Here is a 21,735-nt window from a genome sequence, read left to right on the forward strand (position 1 = left end):
ATTTCACCCACTTCCTTTAGAAAGTTATACCTATATTCTTTTTATATGGAAATGCATGTAATACACATAACGGCAGCAACACTTTAATATTTGTTTTTAAGTGGAAAATGAGCTCCCATTGAAGCCTAAGAGACAAAATGCATCAGCACTGCAGGTCAATTTACATGCCAGGAAAAATGCAACATGTAGACGAGAGTTGATAATCTCATTCACTTTGCTGTTACTGTTTCTAGCTACAATTTTTTCAATATAACTTTTTGCAAGGAAAAAACCTCATGTGCATTGACCCTTAATGATTTGGAAAACAGGAAACAATTCATTGTTCCATGGATTCCTAGCTCACAAGCTATTATTGTCTGCACAAGATCAATTGCTTTTAATATTTGTCGGAAAAAGAAGTGGATTTATTGCTTTGAACCGAAAAGTTGGAAGCTTATTGAAATATGTTGAAACATGAAAAATACAAATTGAAAACAGCCCCTTATCGGCTCTGTTCCCAGTACAAGTGTCATGTCTTTTGAATGGCACCTCATATTCTACATATGTTCTTGTTCACAACCACAGAAAGCAAATCTATTGTTATTAACAAGTGCACATTTTTAAGACCTTATTAAACAAACCTCGTACTAAGCTCATTTGCTTTCAGGCTCTTTTACTTGCTCATATTTGGTAGGAGGGAAGGAATTTTTGGCTTTCTTCTCCTTGGCTCTTGTATGTTTTATTTGTCTTTCTGAGTCAACAGAGCAATTACACAAGGAACATGGGGCCAAGCAGACTAATGCAGAAAGGACAGAGAGCTGGGATTACATTATATTGCTGCTTTTCTTTTCACCAAGGTAAACTATACATTGGATGTTTTGTGGGACTTCTATCGACTGAGAGTGTCATCTTTCAATAGAAAAGTCAAGAAAAACATCACATGCGAACATTTCTTTATGCACTTAGTATTAGGCTATGTTCACACAGTGTTTTTGCAGCATTTTTTAGCGCAGCCAAATCCTCCTCTCTTGGCAGTAAAAATGCTGCAACTGCTTTTTTTTGTTGCGTTTCTTTGCTGCATTTTTGGAGTGAATTACATGTGTGATTTTACTACAGTTATCATTATTATTATTATGATTAACATCCTTTAGCTCGATCTCCAGCCATGGCAACTTGATGGATGAGCGCTTTGTAGGAAGATCGATCTCGTGCAAGCCTAGATAGTTCCACCAGGGTCTTCTCCGCCACTATCTTCAATTGTATCAAGCCATCGGGTTGCTGGTTTTCCTCTTCGCCTTGTTCCTACAGTACATGTTTAAAGTTAGTTTAATTCACCAAAACGCAGCAAAAAAAAAAGCAGCAAAACCTGTTGGCTTAGTTTTTGAACTTTCCCTTTGCTTTGTATGGGTGCAAAAATGCTGAAAGAATTTACATGCTGCAGTTTTAAAAAAAACTCTGCAGTTCTCAAATTAATTCAGTCAGAAAAAAAAACTAGCATGTGTATGACATTTCTGAAAAAACATAAACCCGCTGCAAAAACGCTGCTTGTGAATATAGCCTCAGGGTGGTAGCAGTGCAGTTAAAGCCCTTCTCACTTTGAACCTTTTTGCTGTGGATGGGGCATCAAACATTACAAAAGAACCAGACCTGTTAATACTGAATAAGCTGTGGAGAAGTTTCCACAGTAAGAAGACATCTTGATCCAATCCAGATTCCCTTGTACCAGAGATATTCTTAACAATCTATTACATGTTATAAAGTGATCTAAAAGCCATTATTCTCAATGAACGCCATTTACAATGACTGAAGTTGGGAAACAGAGGATATTAAAAACTGTTCCTTATTCAGAAATTCTTGCATTACCAATACAAAAGGAGGAGGAGATTAATGGGAAGCTGTCACGTCCAGATAGGCTATTTAGCTACAGATATAAGGGTAATCTTGTTTAGGTAGCTTACTGGAGCAGCAGCTGCAGGAAGAAAATGAAGGTATATTTTCTCTGCTGCTGCTCATTTCCATTTTCAGTTATTGTGGCGGTGCAGGGGGATGCTCCAGTCACCACTCACTATACTGTGAGCGCGGCTGTAATTGCTCCCTGCACTTTCACTGATGGATAGCCCTGCTCAAATACGCTGTGGAACACACTGTCCATCGATTTGTAGGGGAGTGATTACAGCCGTGCTTTCTGTATAGGGAGCGACAAACCAGCAACACTAAACAACTGCCAATAGGTAAATATTAACCAATCGTCGGTCATTTAATAGCCTAATTACACAGGTAGACTGCATTAAATGATGCCCACTGAGTGATAGATTGTTCAGTGCACATAGGCTGCCATTATTCTCGGCAAAATGAGTCCTAAGTACAATGAACAAGACACCGCCAAAAATGATGATCTTTTACGCTGCACAAAAGATTTCACCCAATGATTGAGCGTTTAGCTCGTTCATCTGGTGATTGACAGCCTGTTTACACTGATAATTATTCTGAAATGCTTGTTCTTAGTAATGCTCGTTCATGAAAATCTTTAGGTGTAAATGCAGATTAACAGCTCTCTCTAGCAGAAGAAAAACCACAATTGTAAGACAAGTATCCTAGGAATGTTATGCCTTATAGCTCTCTTTTCCTATACAGGAAGTATGTGCCAGTGATTGAAGAAAGTGGCTGGGCAGGGAGTCTTGTCCCACCATAGTACTCAACTCAATCCACTTGCTGAGGAAGTAGGCACAGTTGAAAGTGAACACTAAACACCCCATAAATCCACCAATTTCAGTGGTACATTCGGCACCCTATTTGCATTTGTCAATGGTACACACAGATTTTACTGTTTGTTTTTTGTATGTCCCATGACCCAATCCCTGATGTCCTAGTGGACCATGTAGGTGCTTGTATCTAATGTTGAAGAAGCAGTCTATATTTTCTGTTGGTTTTATGGTAGTTGTAGATATGTTACTAAGTAACTATTGAAAGGATTCATAGACATATACAGTAGGTCATTATAGAACAAAATCCTATTAAAGGACATCTACAGGGCTATTATATTCAACTTCTCAGTTCTAAAAATGAAGAATTTTACTTCCTATTATACTAAAAGTATAAAACTCTGTGTGTCTAAAATGTACTTTTCAGAATTAAGGTGTTAACAGAGAAGTAATAAAATGTAAGGTGCCTTGGAACACCTTGGCTAATTCCCATCTCATTGGACTGAATGTACGCTGTTAGAATGTGACTAATAGCTTAGTCTAAGAGGGCTTTAATTTTAATACCTAAATTTAAGTTGTATAAAATGTAAAATCAATAACTTACACAGTCGACGCGATTGCTGTTTGTTAAACCCCCGCACTGAGAAGCTTTCTGTGTATCATTATTCCTATAAGTAGCATCAATGCCAAAGCTGGCAGCTGTCCTAAAGCTACAGTGCATGATATGAATGCCATATATTACCTGTCTGTAAAATTGACGAGCATGAGTAAGGTGCATCTGTAATCTGCGTGGGTTTTATTTCCTCCTTTACGTGATACCCACAGTCTTATCCTTTACTCTTATGTTCATTAATGAGCTCGCTAATAAGCTTTCAATCATTATGGCTGTCATACTCTCAGTTCATTGTGGATGACTGTGCTTGTCTTCTCAGATATGCAGTGCGAAGAATTACTATAGGAATAGCTTATATGGTCCATCAAGTATGCCTGAAGGAGCAAGATTAGACCAATCTCTTCATGATGTTTCGCCTGACTGCTCACTTGGCTTTACTGGTGAGGTTCTTATATTTACTTTAGCTTATGTCTTGGCCTGGAGAAGAATTTTCAATCAATATGTAATTAATAGCGAAAGAAATACTTTAAAAATGACAAACTGTACTATCATGACTTTCCATGGTATAGCAAAGATAAGCACTCATAATTAACCCATGAAACATAATATAAAGATAGTAAATATCATCTATGTCAACAATGTGTCTAAAAATTCTTACTCCAAAATTAAGCAAATTAGAAAATACTACAATAAATCAGAGCAAAACACTAAGCAAAACAAATTGTTGATTGTAAGGAATATCATGGTCCTATTAAACTCAACTTGATAAAACATTGCTCTAAACACAACATTGGTGCAGTGGCAGATTTTAGTTTTGCAGATTTGAAATAAAAAATTTCTGCATGCTAAAATTACATTCACTGGTAATCCAAAGAAATTCATATCATATTGGACATATAAATTTACTGTATTCATTTTTTCATGTATCTAATTTTACCATATGAAAATACTTTTAATTAATTAACTTTCAAAAATGTACTCATTTTCATCCGTTAACGAGTCAGAAATAAAACTTCAATAGAAAAACATTGTGAGAATCCAGCTTATATCTACTCCCTAGTTTCTTAAGTTTCACACTTGTACATGATTGGAGAACATTGGCATTCCATTATGATAATTAGAGAAAGCTTACAGATGGGAAGTCAATACTATCAGAATTTTGGCTTTATGATTATAGTCTTATAAGGAACCCATACCTAATTGGAATGAAGAGATTGGATTGACCACAAACCAACAATCAAGGATTGTAATACTCTATTGTCATCAATGATGTTTTCTGAATTTATAACAGATGGTTTAAAATTCCTTCCCCTTACAACTAATTCTGTAACTATAGTAAAATAAGCAAAGGTATAAGCCCTAATTCAGATGATCAGCAAGGGTGGCTGAAAAGCATTAATATACATACAATCAGAGCTGTATCAAGTTTTGCTGAGGTCTCAGACAAAACTCTATTTTTTCCTAACCTCTTTTTGAACATAGCAACTAAGAAATATGGAAATGCTATACTATACTAAAATATTTTAACTAGTAGAGAATCAATTCAATTGACCCCAATCCAGCAGCCGGGTCAATATTCCATGACTGCAGGACGTGAGCCCTGCAAATAGCCTTTTACCTGTTGGCATCTGCTTTTGATTAGCTGATTGGGGGCATGATGCACACACAAAATCAAAAGAGGAGCCATGGATGCCATTAGGTAAGAGGCAATTTGTAGGGACCCTGTCCAGGGGTCATGCAATACTAACCTATTTGGTGGATTGGGGTCCTGTGAATTGATTCTCTAATCTCTAGCTGTAGCACAGTGAGGGAGTGGTCAATGAGTTTAATATAAATGTGTGAAATATGGTTTCTTGTGGTAACAAGTGTTAATTTCCCTGTAGGCTGCATTACTAACCAATGGCCACAAGATGTCACTGTCTTCCTCTTTGCTTTTGTACAGAGCTGGGTGAAAGGTTAAGTCTGCCCAGCAACAGGCAGCAGGGACAGTGTCAGGGTTAACTGTAAGGCTGGCCTATAGTGGGGAGGAGGATTGGGAATCTCTGGGTAGTGAGAGATTGGGGAAGTTAGTGAGGTAAGAGAAGAGAGGAGAGTGTGCAGATATCTGGATAGGAAGAGAACGAGTGTGGAGCTGGAAGGCACAAGGCAGCAAGAATCATTAAGGAACTTTAGATGTGACTGAGATCCAGTTCAGCAGGCAAGTGGGTGAAACCCATTAGTAGGAGAATTAAAGGAAGGGAGTCTAGTGTTGGCCAGATGTGCAAGGCCCTGTAGAGAAGGGTCTTGCCCAGCTGAGGACACGGTAGAGGGAAGTGGCTCTAAGAGAGGCCCTCGTTAATGCTGCTGTTTGGGTGCAGGGTTCACAGTGTATAATATTGACCTGTGTGTCCCTGCACTGGGAATATGTTTTATCTGACTAATATATGGTTTATCTGACTTGCTCTGCTTGTCTACCGTCCACATGTAAAGTGTCGTCACCCAAAACCAATAAGAACGCACCTCTGTATGAGACAGAAGAAAATGTAGAGTATACTACCTGCTGCCTTGTGCACTTAAGTGTGTTGCCAAGGAAAGAGTGCCTTGTTTTTAAGAACGTGCCCGATGTCCTTGTCTTGGAGTCTAATGGACCTGGTGAGGAGTGGAACGGTCCCGGCCAGGAGATGAAGGTACCAATAGCAACAGTGCCAGTGACGCGTCCCCTGGGCCATGGGGTACCCGGTGCCGGGCCGGTGAATGCTGGGGGGATGTCACAGTGGCGGTGACCCGGTCCGTGACCAAGGGCGGTCATTCAATAGGGGAATATTTACAGGGGATTATAGTTTATAAAGTTTGTGACGCCACCTTGTTGCAACCCAGATTACAGGGATCCATGTAACTGCCCTTGTCGTCCTGTGTTTACTCAGGGAGGGGTTCAGTCTACCCCCAGGTAGCTCCGGAGTACTTAGCAGGACCCCCTTCTGTGTCCTCTCTCTGGCCTTCTTCCTGCACCTCACACCTAGTATCTCCAATCCGGTACCTGCGGGCCTTGGCGGGCGACGTCTGTTTTGTCCCCTGGGTCCTATGTGGCTACCTTCTTGGTGAGACTGGTGTGGACTTGTGGCTACAGGACTTAAAGTACTGCAGCCTCCGGTTTCTAGTTGAGACGTGCAGTCTTCTGCTAGTTGAGGGACCGGTTCCCTTTTGGTGGCCTGACCCCTCCACCGCCTGGCATATGCGGGCGTACAGGTGGCCTTCTGCGCGGCCCGTACCCCTGAGGTTCTTTCTTGGTTCCTGGAGCCTTTCTCCTGCTCCCTCTCCTCTCTTCTCTCCTTCTCTTCAGACTTGGGCATCACTGGCTAGGCCCGCCTCTGGAGCAGAGCTCCTGCAGAGCCTCTGCTCCCTTCACTTTCCTCCTCTGACTGACTTGTCTTTCTAAGATGGCTTCCCATTTTATACCTTTCTCTCATGTGCTCCCCTATGCTACTTCCTCCACCCACACCCACTACATGGTTCCCCCTCTCTAGGTTCCCCTCCACTCCAGCCAGGGACCAGGGACTGTGCTCTCCCTTAGGAGCAATCTCGCCCTGCCCTGCTGAAGTGGACGTGTTGAATGCAGGTGTTAGGGTCCTGAGCTGTACTCCTTCCTTACCTGAGAATGAGATGCCACATCTCTGGCTGAGATGCAACACCTCTGTGGTGACCGAACCCTCAAGGGCGCCACACCAGCATACACACACACACACAGAACTCTCGTTTTTTCTGTAATGTGCCGGGGTGTCGGACTTATGACACTCACCCATGACTACCACCCTGCGCACCGTTATAGCACTGCCAGGGTGTCGGACTCATTACACTCGCCCACGACTACCACCCTGGGAACCGTTATAGCACCATCATACAAATGTACAATTCACGATAGTAGGGGGTAAAAAAATACAGACCTACCAGTAAATCAGGCACAGGTTTCCATAAGTAGTGTAGATATTGTTCATCATGTTATGCGTCCGGGGGGTGGAACCTCTGTGCTACGGTGCAAGGAGGGACCCAGAGGGGTGTAACTAAGTATCAACCCGGACCGACCCTGGTCGTACGGCGGCTAACGACTCCGTGACCAGGGAGGAACCGAGCTGAGGGACCAGGTGCTACTCTGGGGATGACCTTGTAAGGGAGCAGGTGACTCCCACGGTACAGATGGCAGGGACTGACCGGAATAGCACGTAGGCACAGCAGGCAGGCTGGCGAGCAGAAGCCTCCAGGTAGGCTATCAGGTAGACACGGCAAGTGACGGCAGGAGTCTCTAGGTGGGCTGGCAGGTGGTCACAGCAAGTGACGGCAGGAGTCTCTAGGTGGTCACGGCAAGTGACGGCAGGAGTCTCTAGGTGGGCTGGCAGGTGGTCACGGCAAGTGACGGCAAGAGTCTCTAGGTGGTCACGGCAAGTGACGGCAGGAGCCTCCGGGTGGTCACGGCAGGTAACAAGCAGGTAACAGGCAGGTCACAGGCAAGTGCTCCCAGGTGAGCGAGCTGGCAGGCACGGCAGGTAACAGGCAGGCAACAGGCAAGTGCTCCCAGGTGAGCGTACTGGCAGGCACGTCAGGTAACAGGCAGGCAACAGGCAAGTGCTCCCAGGTGAGCGGACTGGCAGGCACGGCAGGTAACAGGCAGGCAACAGGCAAGTGCTCCCAGGTGAGCGGGCTGGCAGGCACGGCAGGTAACAGGCAGGTTACAGGCTGGCGGGCAAGACTGGTAGTCAGGCTTGCAGCGGGACCTGAGGGCTGAAGCAGAGGTCAGAAACACTGTGCAACAACTATTGCTCGGGCACCTCCATTTTGGAGGAGGTGCCTTATATATGGGAGAACCCTCGGCTATTGGCCGGGGACTCCTTATGACGGCGCGCGCATCACCTTTAAGAGGGAGGGAGCGCGCACGCGCCCTAAGCACGGTGCCCGGGGAGCTGCGAGCGTCGGCAGCAGGAAGAGGAGCGCTGGTGAACGCAGAGCGGCTAGCGAGGAGGTGAGTGGGACGGCAGGAGTCTCTAGGTGGTCACGGCAAGTGACGGCAGGAGCCTCCGGGTGGTCACGGCAGGTAACAAGCAGGTAACAGGCAGGTCACAGGCAAGTGCTCCCAGGTGAGCGAGCTGGCAGGCACGGCAGGTAACAGGCAGGCAACAGGCAAGTGCTCCCAGGTGAGCGGACTGGCAGGCACGTCAGGTAACAGGCAGGCAACAGGCAAGTGCTCCCAGGTGAGCGGACTGGCAGGCACAGCAGGTAACAGGCAGGCAACAGGCAAGTGCTCCCCGGTGAGCGGGCTGGCAGGCACGGCAGGTAACAGGCAGGTTACAGGCTGGCGGGCAAGACTAGTAGTCAGGCTAGCAGCGGGACCTGAGGGCTGAAGCAGAGGTCAGAAACACTGTGCAACAACTATTGCTCGGGCACCTCCATTTTGGAGGAGGTGCCTTATATATGGGAGGACCCTCGGCTATTGGCCGGGGACTCCTTAGGACGGCGCGCGCGTCACCTTTAAGAGGGAGGGAGCGCGCGCGCGCCCTAAGCACGGTGCCCGGGGAGCTGCAAGCGCCGGCAGCAGGAAGAGGAGCGCTGGTGAACGCAGAGCGGGTAGTGAGGAGGTGAGTAGGACGGCGTCTCTGCCTGGCAGGGCGCAGAGACGCCGATGCTACAGTTCACATTTTAATTTTCCACGTATCTAGGAGTCAAGACTCAGGAACAATGAGATCAAGATATTAATACAGATAGCAAGTAGGGATGAGCGAGCACTAAAATGCTCGGGTACTCTTTGTTCGAATTGGAATGCTCAAGTGCTCGAACCGAGTAACGAGCCCAATGTAAGTCTATGGGAAACTCGAGCATTTTTCTGGTGGCTTACCCCTGGCGGTCTGCAGAGGGACTAAAAGTTGCCCAAATCGATGGGAACACTGCTCAAATGACATGGGAACAGCATGTGGAAGACCCCTGGAAGCATTTCTGACTCCCAGGTCACTGCTGTCAACAACGCTGACAACATTGTCAGAGGCATTACGCCACTTTTACGGACTCACAATAAAACATACAAAAACAAAGCCAAAATGGATTTTCCTGGGGAATATGTTAAGGAACTTCCTTTCCAGGGTAATGACTTGTATATAAGGCAAAAAAATAACCAAAAACAATAACGCTCCGCCACATTTTGGGCTATGTTCACACGTAGTGTTTTTGATGCGTTGTTTTCACTTTTGCATTGCTTTCAACCGTGACAAATGCATTCACTGGGAAATGTCATTTTAACATTTTACTACCTTACCTGGCCATGTGGTGTGTGACACATCATCAGACACATCCTGTTTCATTTATGATGGAGGGACTCGGAAAGTCACAAAGACTATTTTTATAGGGCCATCAGGCCGCCCTAACTATTCTTAAAGGGCCAGCAGTCCGCTATGCTTTGTTGTTCCCATTATTAACGAGTGGGCTTCTTATACTGTTATTGTGTATGCAGTGACTGCAACGGCTGCCAAAAATTTGGAGGAACTCCAATGCCCTTTGCAAGCGACATAGAGGTTGGAGGGCCTCCTGCAAAAAATGGTCTTATTTTTAGTAAGTGTGTCTCCCATACTGTTCGCCTATGCAGTGAAGCAACAGCTGCTAAATATTTGGAGGAACTCCAATGCCCCTTGCAAGAGACATAGAGGTTGGAGGGCCTCCTGAATACACTGTTCCCATTATTAGGAAGTCTGTCTCTGTTAAATATTAATTCTGGATATGCATGTTATTCTTAATTCTGAATTCTGTACCATACATTGCATAAGATTGCATCAGCCATCGTGCTAGGGTTTCTAGATGACATGCGCTATTTGTGTATTTTTAGTTAGTACCATAAATAGAAGAACAGCTGGTATGACCGGCAATATATAACCCCATGTTAGAGACAGGGGTGGGGCTCTTGCCATTCCACAGGACACAGGACGAAGATCTGTGAGTGAAACAGCTGCTGATGTAGGCCCAAGGAGAGACCTTCTTTTCCCGGACACATGGTGTCATCCTGACACACGTGCTGGACACAGACAGACGCAATCTGCCATTCAGGATCCCAGGAAAAGATGGGTGAGTCTCAACTATTAAGCTAATTATCAACAAATGGACAATCCCTCTGTAACTATTTAACTATTATATGCAATCATTCTTTTTAATGGACAATCCAAGAATAAATCAATACATTTTTTATAAGAATATTGTGATATTGATACTTTGATCAATCGCATCTGATAAGAAGTCCCCGATAGAAAATTATACGGTAATAAGTATTTTTTACAGTCTCCCATTCTGTTTGCCTATGCAGTTATGCAACGGCTGCCAAAAATTTGGAGGAACTCCAATGCCCCTTGCAAAAGACCTTGCTACTGACCATGCTCTCCTCCTCCTCTTCCTCCTCCTCCCTGTCCTCAGGCTATCCACGCTGAACAGACGGTATGACAGTTGAGCAGGTAGTACAATCTATAGCGCAGGAAACTAGCTCCTGTTCTTCCTCCTCCTCTTCCTCATTGTCACCGAATCCACGTTGGAATAAGATGAGGCTGGGCTGCGTGGAATCACCCTGTATGGTTCCTTGCTCCATCTCATCGTGCTCCACCTGCAATGCATCCTCTTTAATTGTGAGCAGAGAGCGTTTCAGAAGACAGAGAAGCGGGATGCTGACTCTAATTATGGCGTCATCGCCGCTCACCATCTTAGTGGAGTCCTCAAAGTTTTGGAGGATGGTATATATGTCTGACATCCATGTCCACTCCTGAGGTTTTATGAGTGAAGTCTGACCTGAATACCGACAGCCTTGTTGATGCTAGTAGTCAACAACTGCCTTCTTCTGCTCACAAATCCTTCCTAACATCTGCAATGTAGAGTTCCAATGTGTGGGGACATTGCAGATCAGTCGGTGAGCTGGAAGCTGCAAATGCTGCTGAAGCACGGCAAGGGCGGTGGAAGCTGTAGCTGACTTTCTAAAATGTGCACACAGGCGGCATACTTTAACAAGCAGATCCAGCAGCTCCGGGTAGGATTTGAGATACCGCTGAACCACGAGGTTAAGCACATGGGCCAGGCATGGTACGTGTGTGAGCTCGCCTCGCCTCAGAGCCGCCACCAGGCTCCGGCCATTGTCACACACGACCATGCCTGGCTGTAGGTTCAGCGTTGTCAGCCACAGATCTGCCTGCTCTTTCAGAGCTGTCCAGAACTCTTCAGCATTGTGCAGTTTGTCACCTAAGCATATTAGCTTCAGCACAGCCTGTTGCCACTTGGCCGAGGCAGTGCTGCAGTGCTTCCAGCTTGTGACTGATGTGGTCATTTCGGAGATAGAGGCTGAAGAGGAGGAGGAGGCTGAGGAGGATGAGGTGCAGGAGCTGTAGACTGAGGGGGCAACCCTGATTGACCCAGGGCCCGCAATCCTCAGCGTCAAGAGGACGTGTTCCGTCCCAAGGTCCGACTGGGTCCCGGCTTCCACTATATTTACCCAGTGTGCCGTCAGCAGATGTACCATCCCTGCCCACAAGCACTTGTCCACGTGTCCGTGGTTAGGTGGACTTTCCGAGTAACTGCGTTGTTGAGGGCACATCTAATATTGTGGGACACGTGCTCGTGTAATGCGGGGATGGCACACCAGAAGAAATAGTGGCGGCTGGGGACCTGATGGACGGCTGCTGCCATCAGGTTGCGGAAAGCTTTCATCTCCACGAGTCTAAAAGGCAAAATTTCAAGCGCAAGCATTCGCGAAATGTGTGAATTTAGCAGTGTGACCTGTGGAGCATTGGCTGCGTATTTGCGCTTGCGTTCCAAGGACTGGAGTAGAGACAACTGAACCCTGCGCTGGGACAGGGACGTGGACGTGCTTGCTGATGGTGCTAGTTGAGAGTGTGCAACAACACGATGCAGGGCGGGAGGCATGTTGGCATGCGCCATGGACAGGGGATTGGCGTGCACGCACAGCAGTGGAACAAGCAGTGGTGTCACCCGCAGACACTGTTCCTGGACCCTGGGGTTCAGCCCACTTAGTCGGGTGCTTTGCTGCCATGTGCCTGATCATGCTGGTGGTGGTCAGGCTGCTAGTTTTGCTACCCCTGCTGATGCTGGCCTGGAAGGTGGTGCAAATGGCCTTTTTGGGGTTATCTGCAGAGACTTTAAAAAATAACCAGACTCGGGAAGACCTAACAGTTGTACTGGCAACTTCTGTCATGTTGATGTTACGAGCAATGCTTTCCCGCCTTGTGTCTGTGGCCACCACGCTGCTTGTTCCTGCTTATTGTGGTGCTACGCCTCCCTCCCCCTGTGGGCTGCTGTCCTCGCTCTGTATGTCCCCCTGCCAGGTTGCATCAGTTACTATGTCATTCACCACTTTGTCTTCCACTTCCGCACCCTGGTCCTCCTCCTGACTTTCTGGCAATTGTGTCTCATCATCATAGTCATCCACTTCTTGCGACAGTAATTGCACTTTCCCACCATTACCTTCGTGTGACCGTGGCTGATCCAATATTTGGGCATCGCTACACGTGTTCTCCTCTTGACTCGCTTGAAGTTGGCCGGACGAGAGGCCCGAATCTACAAATAGAAAAGTGAACAGCTCTTCTGACTGTCCAAGTGTGGGATCAGTTGTCTCCGGCCACTCGGTATGGTGGTAGGAAGGAGGATCAGTGTGAGGAATATGCGGTCCAGACTCATGGCTACTGTGACTTGACCGTGTGGAAGATAGGGTGGTGGTGGTGGTGGCTAAATAACTGGAAGCATTATCTGCTATCCAACCAACAACCTTTTGACACTGCTCTGTGTTCAATAGTGGTGTTCTGCAGTTCCCTAGTAATTGGGACGGGAAGGTTGAGCTACAAGATGTGGGTGTTTGTTGTGGCACAATTTGAGCTTGCCGAAGGCCACATCCTCGGCCTCTACATGCACCATCACCATCACGTCCACTTCCCCGTCACTTGCCATGCACCTTTCCCATTTTTAATGGAGGACAATATCTTCCATGCTCACGAGAAATGGCTGATTTTGGAACGCAGTTATATGTGATACGTCTGACAGAGAACCACAATTTTAAATAGCAGGCCTGTAATTTGCTAATACTATCCTTCACAGACACCTAGTGTGAATAGCTTGACTGACACACTGCAACGGAACGAAAGTGGAAGAAATGTCTGATTTTGGAACACTCTTATAGGTGTTATGTCTGACAGAGAACCATAGTTTTAAATAGCAGGCCTGTAATTTGCTAATCCTATCCTTCACAGTAGCTTGACCAACACACTGCAACGGAATGAAAATGGAAGAAATGTCTGAGTTTGGAACACTCTTATAGATGTTATGTCTGACAGAGAACCACGGTTTTAAATAGCAGGCCTGTAATTTGCTAATACTATCCTTCACAGACACCTAGTGTGAATAGCTTGACAGACATACTGCCACGGAATGAAAATGGAAGAAATGTCTGATTTTGGAACACTCTTATAGGTGTTATGTCTGACAAAGAACCACAGCTTTAAATAGCAGGCCTGTTATTTGCTAATGCTATCCTTCACAGACACCTAGTGTGAATAGCTTGACCGACACACTACAGCAGAATGGAAAAGGAAGCCAATATTTCCCAACTTCAGTATAAATTTCTGGATTTTTGTCGCTGGAATATGGAACAGATCTGGCTTTATTCTGCAGTGAGAACAAGCAAATGGAGCAGAAAAATGGTGTACTCTGGATTTCTTTTTAAGCAAATAACCAGGATTAAGATCAAAAAATGTTTTTCCCTGGCCCCTGATATTTGGGGCTATATCTACAAATATCTGTAAGAACAGCAGCAGCAATGTTCAATGGACCCTCTTGCACTATATGCACTGCAGTCTGCCACTTACACTGCCTGCCTAACTCCTGCTATCACCACTGAATATATGCAGCTGGATTAGTCCTCAGAAGGACTCTTAGTTCAGCTGGACATATATACAGTTATATGAAAAAGTTTGGGCACCCCTATTAATCTTAAGCTTAATGTTTTATAAAAATTGGTGTTTTTGCAACAGCTATTTCAGTTTGATATATGTAATAACTGTTGGACACAGTAATGTTTCTGCCTTGAAATGAGGTTTATTGTACTAACAGAAAATGTGCAATCTGCATTCAAACAAAATTTGACAGGTGCATAAGTATGGGCACCTCACCAGAAAAGTGACATTAATATTTAGTAGATCCTCCTTTTGCAAAAATAACAGCCTCTAGTCGATTCCTGTAGCTTTTAATGAATTCCTGGATCCTGGATGAAGGTATTTTTGACCATTGCTCTTTACAAAACAATTCCAGTTCAGTTAAGTTTGATGGTCGCCGAGCATGGACAGCCCTCTTCAAATGATCCCACAGATGTTCAATGATATTCAGGTCTGGGGACTGGGATGGCCATTCCAGAACATTGTAATTGTTCCTCTGCATGAATGCCTGAGTAGATTTGGAGCGGTGTTTTGGATCATTGTCTTGCTGAAAGATCCATCCCCTGCGTAACTTCAACTTTATCACTGATTCTTGAACATTATTGTCAAGAATCTGCTGATACTGAGTGGAATCCATGCGTCCCTCAACTTTAACAAGATTCCCGGTGCCGGCATTGGCCACACAGCCCCAAAGCATGATGGAACCTCCACCAAATTTTACTGTGGGTAGCAAGTGTTTTTCTTGGAATGCTGTGTTTTTTTGCCGCCGTGCATAACGACTTTTTGTATGACCAAACAACTCAATCTTGGTTTCATCAGTCCACAGGACCTTCTTCCAAAAAGAAATTGGCTTCCCCAAATGTGCTTTTGCATACCTCAGCCGACTCTGTTTGTGGCGTGCTTGCAGAAGCGGCTTCTTTCGCATCACTCTCCCATACAGCTTCTCCTTGTGCAAAGTGCGTTGTATAGTTGACTGATGCACAGTGACACCATCTGCAGCAAGTTGATGCTGCAGCTCTCTGGAGGTGGTCTGAGGATTGTCCTTCACTGATCTCACCATTCTTCTTCTCTGCCTTTCTGATGTTTTTCTTGGCCTGCCACTTCTGGCCTTAACAAGAACTGTCCCTGTGTTCTTCCATTTCCTTACTATGTTCCTCACAGTGGAAACTGACAGGTTAAATCTCTGAGACAGCTTTTTGTATCCTTCCCCTGAACAACTATGTTGAATAATCTTTGTTTTCAGATCATTTGACAGTTGTTTTGAGGAGCCCATGATGCCACTCTTTAGAGGAGATTCAAACAGAAGAACAACTTGCAAGTGGCCACTTTAAGTAGCTTTTCTCATGATTGCATACACCTGGCTATGAAGTTCAAAGCTCAATGAGGTTACAAAACCCAAAAAAGTGCTTTAGTAAGTCAGTAAAAAGTAGGTAGGAGCATTTAAAACAAGAAAATGATAAGGGTGCCCATACTTATGCATCTGTCAAATTTTGTTTGAATGCAGATTGCACATTTTCTGTTAGTACAATAAACCTCATTTCAAGGCAGAAACATTACTGTGTCCAACAGTTATTACATATATCAAACTGAAATAGCTGTTGCAAAAACACCAATTTTTAGAAAACATTAAGCTTAAGATTAATAGGGGTGCTCAAACTTTTTCATATAACTGTATATATATATATATATATATATATATATATATATATATATATATAGTGTGGAATATCTATGCTAACAGGACGTTCAATGGACCCTCTTGTGCAGTATCATGCACTGCAGTCTGCCACATACCCTGCCTGCCTAACTCCTGCTATCACCACTGAATATATGCAGCTGGATTAGTCCTCAGAAGGACTCTTCGTTCAGCTGAATATATATATATATGTTGTGGAATACCTATACTAACTATGAAGAACCTAATCTCTCCCTGACGCAGCAGCAGCTCTCCCTACTCTGCCTGGTTCTGGAGTAGACTGTGACGAGCATGGCGGCGCCCGGTCTTATATACACCTGAGGATGCTGTGCGGCCAGCCAATCACTGTAATGCCCACAACCAACATGGCTACCAACATGGCTCTAAAGAGCGCCAAACATGCAGGGAGGGGACCCGTGTTCCTGCCTGAGCAACCCGGAAATACTCGCCAAGCACCGAGCTCGTCGAGCACAGTGATGCTCGGGCGAGTACCGAGCAATGGCGAGCACGTTTGCTCATCACTAATAGTGAGCAGTTTCCCACATTGTCATCTTCAGACTGGATCCACTGTAGGACCTAATGCTGTAAGTGCAGTGGAAAAGTGGTGGAAAGTTGAGTAGGTACCACATCAACATAGCCCGGTTCACACTCACAAGTCACTTTCATAATAGCATTGGAATTAAAGAAACTTTTAACAAAATTAATTAGTATACAAATTAAACATCCCTACAAGATTACTAAAAGTTCAACCTACTGTAATGTGTGTGAGAAAGTGATAAATTGCTCAATACTACTGCATAATGCCTTTTGCTGTATAATAGCCTTTTGAACATACAGTGGTCACGGAAAGTATTCAGACCTCTTTAAATTTTTCACACTTTGTTTCATTGCAGCCATTTGGTAAATTCTAAAAAGTAAATTTTTTTCTCATTAAAGTACACTCTGCACCCCATCTTGACTGAAAAAAACAGAAATGTATAAATTTTTGAAAATTTATTAAAATAGAAAAACTGAAATATCACATGGTCATAAGTATTCAGACCCTTTGCTCAGTATTGAGTAGAAGCACCCTTTTGAGCTAGTACAGCCATGAGTGTTCTTGGGAATGATGCAACAAGTTTTTCACACCTGGATTTGGGGATCCTCTGCCATTCTTCCTTGTAAATCCTCTCCAGTTCCGTCAGGTTGGATTGTGGACGTTGATGGACAGCCATTTTCAGGTCTCTCCAGAGATGCTCAATTGAGTTTAGGTAAGTCAAGAATGGTCACAGAGTTGTTCTGAAGCCACTCCTTTGTTATTTTGGCTGTGTGTTTTTAGGGTCATTTTCTTGTTGGAAGGTGAACCTTCGGCCAAGTCTGAGGTCCAGAGCACTCTGGAAGAGGTTTTCATCCAGGATATCTCTGTACTTGGCCGCATTCATGTTTCCTTCAATTGCAACCAGTCATCCTGTCCCTGCAGCTGAAAAATACCCCCAAAGCATGATGCTGCCACCACCATGTTTCACTGTTGGGATTGTATTGGGCAGGTGAAGAGCAGTGCCTGGTTTTCTCCACACATACCACTTAGAATTATCACCAAAAAGTTCTATTTTCGTCTCAACAGACCAGAGAATCTTATTTCTCATAGTCCTTCATGAGTTTTTGAGAAAACTCTATGCGGGCTTTCATACGTCTTGCACTGAGGAGAGGCTTCCATCGGGCCACTCTGCCATAAAGGTCCAACTGGTGGAGGGCTGCAGTAATAGTTGACATTGTCTTTGTGGAACTTTCTCCCATCTCCCTACTGCATCTCTGGAGCTCAGCCACAGTGATCTTGGGGTTCTTCTTTACCTCTCTCACCAAGGCTCTTCTCCCACGATTGCTCAGTTTGGCTGGACGGCCAGGTCTAGGAAGACTTCTGGTGGTCCCAAACTTCTTCCATTTAAGGATTATGGAGGACACTCTGCTCTTAGGAACCTTAAGTAATGCAGAAATTATTTTGTGTCTTTGGCCAGATCTGTGCCTTGCCATAATTCTGTCTCTGAGCTCATTGGGCTGTTCCTTTGAGCTCATGATTCTCATTTGGTCTGACATGCACTGTGAGCTGTGAGGTCTTATATAGACAGGTGTGTGCCTTTCCAAATCAAGTCTTATCAGTTTACTTAAACACAGCTGGACTCCAATGAAGGAGTAGAACCATCTCAAGGAGGATAACAAGGAAATGGACAGCATGTGACTTAAATATGAGTGTCTGAGCAAAGGGTATGAATACTTATGACCATGTGATATTTCAGTTTTTCTTTTTAGAATTTACCAAATGGCTGCAATGAAACAAAGAGTAAAAAATGTAAAGGGGTCTGAATACTTTTCGTACCCACTGTATGCTGCAATGAAATAAAAGAGCTGGAATCCCTCATGTTTCTGTATACTTTTGTACTTTATATGGAAGACGCCATAGTCTCCACCCATTATCACAGAGACAACTGTAAGTCAGAGAGAGATTAAAGAGGTGAACATTTTGTGAAAAATGGATGATGCAAGTCATATAATTGCCAAAAAGTGTTACTCTGTATGTGCATACAGTTATTTTGAAAGGTATAGTTTAAAAGCTTCACCTGCAATGCAGCATAATACAGGATTTTTTTGGGCTGACCCTAATCACGAGTCATACTCGGGTAACATGTTATACTACATTTGCAGAAGTGTCAGCAGATGGACTAGCTTAGACCAGCTGATTGTTAGGTCATGTTGCTTTAGTGAAAGGTTCGTCCAGCTACAATAAACAAACTGAAAAATGACTTGATGAGAAATGAAGTAAAGAGGAAATATATTTTGCCTTGAGCTATGTATCATTAGGCTCTGAAAGAGCTGGACAAATATGGAATCAATTCTTCTAGGGACTCTATTGCAAAGCTCCTCCGAAGCAGTCCATAGAAGCAGGGAGATGGTAAAATCTAAGGGGATGTTTCTTGTGAAGATCACTGTCACGGCAGTAACTCGTATGCCTCCTCAGCGCTGCCTTACTCATCATTGTCACTGTATGGCTTTTCCTCGCATCAGGCTGGCTCGCTGAGGTTTGCCTCTTGCAGCACTCCTCAACACTGCTGCATCTGAATGTGATTTCCATTTGGTGATAGGGGGCGTGGATGGTCTCTGCAGGAATTTAACCCTGCTGTGTCCTGCCGAGATTAGGTTCCACAGCCTATCCTGTGCCAGCAGGCTCTATATTATGCAGCTCATCCCACCACTTTTTGCCCAAATGTTGGTTCCTTGTCTGCTTGCACTTTTTTTATGCATTCCTCCATATTCTGTCTCCTGTTAACGACACGGCTTGTTTACCCACCCTGTCTGACCTCTCTACTCCTGATCTCGGGTATGTGTATCGAACCTGTGCTGCGTTCCCTGAACTCGGATTGTCTGACCACATATTTTCCCTCCTGTACCTTGTACCCATGCCTCTTACCCTCCTGTCAGCTGCTGCAGTCCCAGTGACTGCCCTGGAGTGGTACCTATTGTCAACCGGCAGTCCAGCCTATCTTCACCATCAAAGGCCCTAGTGAAGACCCAGTAGACATTTAGGCACGCCCCTCCAGGGTAAGCGTGTCGCAGTAGGTTCACACCTACCAGTGTTACATTACATTTGGGCTATGAACCCCACTGACAAATTGGGACCTAATGATCCCAAGTCAACTGTAAAAATATTATATGAGGTCCACTCTCAGAGTGAGAGTGAGCTGATGAAGGCCATCACTGTGGTGGCTACCCAGTTGCAGGATCTGTCCACCACATTGTCCATCCTGATTTCCGCCTCTACTACATCTGAGCAACCCTCCTCTGGTCAGTCAACCTCTCCAAGGGAGCCGCCTAATGCACCAGTTTCTTGTGGAACTGCTAAGCTCCATCTTTCACTTCCGTCCCACTATGATGGAGACCCTAAGGAGACCCGTGGCTTCAGCAATCAGTGTCAGATATATTTCACACTCCTTTTTCACCTCTTTCCTTTGGACCAGACCAAGATAGCATTTATGGTCTCTCTGCTGTCTGGACAAGCCATGGCAAGTGCTCATTACTTGAGTTATACTCATTACAGAGTATCGCGGGTGCTCGAATGACATGTTTGAGTCCCCATGGTTGCATGTTTTGCGGCTGTTATACAAGGGCAATCTCCTCATGTTTTGTGGCTGTCTATCAGGCAATCCCTGCATGTTTTGTGGCTGTCTAACAGCCGCAAAACATGCGGACATGGGGACTCGAACATGTCACATGAGTGGGGAAAAACTATTGTTTAGGCACACAGCAGGGCTCAGAAAGGAAGGAGTGACATTTTGGAATGCACACTTTGATGGAATGGTCTGCAGGTGTCATATAGCATTTGGAGAGCCCCTGATGTGCCTAAACAGCCTTTATTTTCACAGCTCCACTTTATAACTTCTGTGAGGCACTTGGGGGTTCAAGGTTCTCACCACACATCTAGATAAGTTCCTTAAGGGGTCTAGTTTCCAAAATATTGTCACTTGTGGGATGTTTCCACTGTTTAGGCACATCAGGGGCTCCCCAAATATGATATGGCGTCCGCTAATTATTCAAGCAAATTTTACATTCTAAAAGTCAAATGGCACTCCTTCCCTTCCAAACCATGCCATGCACCCAAACAGTGGATTTCCCCCACATATGAGGTATCGGCGTGCTAAGGAAAAATTTTGGGGTCCATTTTTTCATTGCTCTTGCGAAAATAAAAAAATGTGGGTCTAAAGTAAATTTTTTGTGAAAAAAAGGTTAAATGCTCATTGTTTTCTTCCACGTTCCAAAAATTCCCGTGAAGCACCTGAAGAGTTGATAAACTTCTTGAATGTGGTTTTGAGCACTTTGAGGGGTGCAGTTTTTAGAATGGTGTCACTTTTGGGTATTTTCTGTCATATCTACTCAATCCTCCTCCAAAACCAGCTTCTTCACCATTATGGCAGATCAACATTCCTCTTTACTCTCCAAGTCACAACTCACCACCTGTGAACTTGACCCAATCCCATCTCATCTCAACCCTAACCTTACCACAGTCTTCATCCCAACCCTAACCCCCTTTTTCAACCTGTCACTAACAACTGCTGTCTTCCCCTCATGCTTCAAACATGCCTCGATCATACCCATCTTCAAAAAGCCCTCCCTAGACCCATCCTCTGTATCTAGCTATCGCCCCATATCAATTCTTCCCTATGCCTCATACCTACTGGAACATGTCCATTTTGAACTGTCCTCCCACCTCTCCTCCTGCCCCCTCTTTGACCGCTTACAATCTGGCTTCCGACCGCATCATTCTACTGAAACTGCCCTGACTAAAGTCACCAATGACCTACTAGCCACCAAATCAAGGCAGCACTACTCTGTCCTCCTGGACAAGTCATCTGCCTTTGACACAGTGGACCATTCCCTCTTACTACAGGCTCTCTCATCTCTCAGCATCACAGACTTGGCCCTATCTTGGATCTCCTAATACCTAACAGACAGGACATTCAGTGTCTCTCACTCACACAACATCTTCTCATCTCGCCCCCTATCTGTCCCTGTCCCCCAAGGTTCAGTCCTAGGGCCCCACCTCTTCTCCATCTACACCTTCAGCCTGGGACAGCTCATAGATTCTCACGGCTTTCAGTATCACCTCTATGCTGATGACACACAGATCTACCTCTCTGGACCCGATACTACTAACCAGAATCCCCCCCAATCTGACCTATCTATCAAAGTCAATGGCTGTCCCCCCTTTCCCAGTCTCGCAAGCTTGCTGCCTTGGGATAAACCTGGACTCTAATCTCTCCTTCAAACCACAAGCCCTTTCCACTTTATGCC

The 21,735-nt window shown here is 45.0% G+C and overlaps 1 long non-coding RNA gene across 1 annotated transcript in view; it reads left to right on the forward strand.

The window, feature by feature from the left end:
• The first annotated feature begins 723 nt into the window (after positions 1 to 723).
• Positions 724 to 21,735, forward strand: part of LOC141164974 (uncharacterized) — a 39,869-nt gene continuing 18,857 nt past the window's right edge. Inside the window, exons 1-2 of the long non-coding RNA XR_012251009.1 lie at positions 724 to 836; positions 3,614 to 3,734. This is a non-coding gene — a long non-coding RNA (uncharacterized lncRNA). The remainder of the gene's footprint in view (positions 837 to 3,613; positions 3,735 to 21,735) is intronic.

This window comes from Phyllobates terribilis, unplaced genomic scaffold, assembly GCF_046119375.1.
Source record: "Phyllobates terribilis strain yellow unplaced genomic scaffold, ASM4611937v1 Scaffold_11__3_contigs__length_659146591, whole genome shotgun sequence".
Lineage (NCBI taxonomy): Eukaryota > Metazoa > Chordata > Amphibia > Anura > Dendrobatidae > Phyllobates > Phyllobates terribilis.